The sequence below is a fragment of the Daucus carota genome, chromosome 5 (assembly GCF_001625215.2).
Source record: "Daucus carota subsp. sativus chromosome 5, DH1 v3.0, whole genome shotgun sequence".
NCBI lineage: Eukaryota > Viridiplantae > Streptophyta > Magnoliopsida > Apiales > Apiaceae > Daucus > Daucus carota.
In genome coordinates, this window is record NC_030385.2 from 27,388,652 (window position 1) to 27,389,666 (window position 1,015).

The 1,015-nt window shown below is 42.7% G+C and overlaps 1 non-coding gene across 1 annotated transcript; it reads left to right on the forward strand.

The window, feature by feature from the left end:
• Positions 1 to 585: 585 nt before the first annotated feature.
• Positions 586 to 692, forward strand: LOC135146855 (small nucleolar RNA R71). The gene has a single exon (XR_010283950.1). It is a non-coding gene; the product is annotated as a small nucleolar RNA R71 (small nucleolar RNA).
• The last annotated feature ends 323 nt before the right edge of the window (positions 693 to 1,015 follow it).

Here is a 1,015-nt window from a genome sequence, read left to right on the forward strand (position 1 = left end):
GCTGATTGCCCATGATTCTGAAATCCCGGGGGAGTGTGATATGGCTGTTTAGGTGCATACTGTTGTGAATTTCCAGCCTGACTGTACTGTTTAGGTCCCTGTTGAAATCCTTGTTGAGGTTGGTTATATCCCTGGTTATTACTCCAGCTGAAATTAGGATGATTTCGGTTGTTAGGATGATAAGTAGCTGGAGCAGGCTGTTGACCTCTCTGAAAGTTGCTCACAAATTGTGCTGATTCACTAGAAATGGCACACTGATCAGTAGCATGAGTACCAGCACATAATTCGCAAATAATGATTGGCTGTTGAATTCCTTGGTGAGCCAGAGAATCAACTTTCATCGTGAGAGCTTTAAGTTGAGCTGCTATAGCTGTAGACGTGTCAAGATCAAGAATTCCGGCTACTTTCCCTTGAGTAAGTCTTTGAGTAGGGTTCTGATATTCATTAGCCGCCATCATTTCAATAAGATCATAATCTTCTTCATAACTCTTAGCCCATAGCGCACCTCCAGAAGCAGCATCAAGCATAGGTCTGGATTGAGGTCCCAGACCATTGTAGAAACTGTTTATTTGCATCCAATCCGGCATACCATGGTGGGGACACTTTCTTAGCATCTCTTTATACCTCTCCCAGGCTTCACAGAATGTTTCTCCTGATTGTTGAGAGAATTGAGATAGAGCATTTCGTAGCGCAGCAGTCTTTGCCATGGGGAAGAATTTAGTGAGAAATTTCTGAGCTAGATCTTCCCATGTAGTAATGGAACCAGATGGTAAAGAATGTAACCATCCCTTGGCCTTATCTTTCAGTGAAAATGGGAAAAGTCTTAGCTTCACAGCCTCATCAGAGACGTCATTAAATTTGAAAGTGTCACAGATCTCTATAAAATTCCGTATATGCATATTAGGGTCTTCAGTAGGAGAACCCCCATACTGTACCGAGTTCTGGACCATTTGAATAGTTCCTGGTTTGATTTCAAAGGCTTTGGCTGCGATTGCAGGCCTGACAATGCTTGATT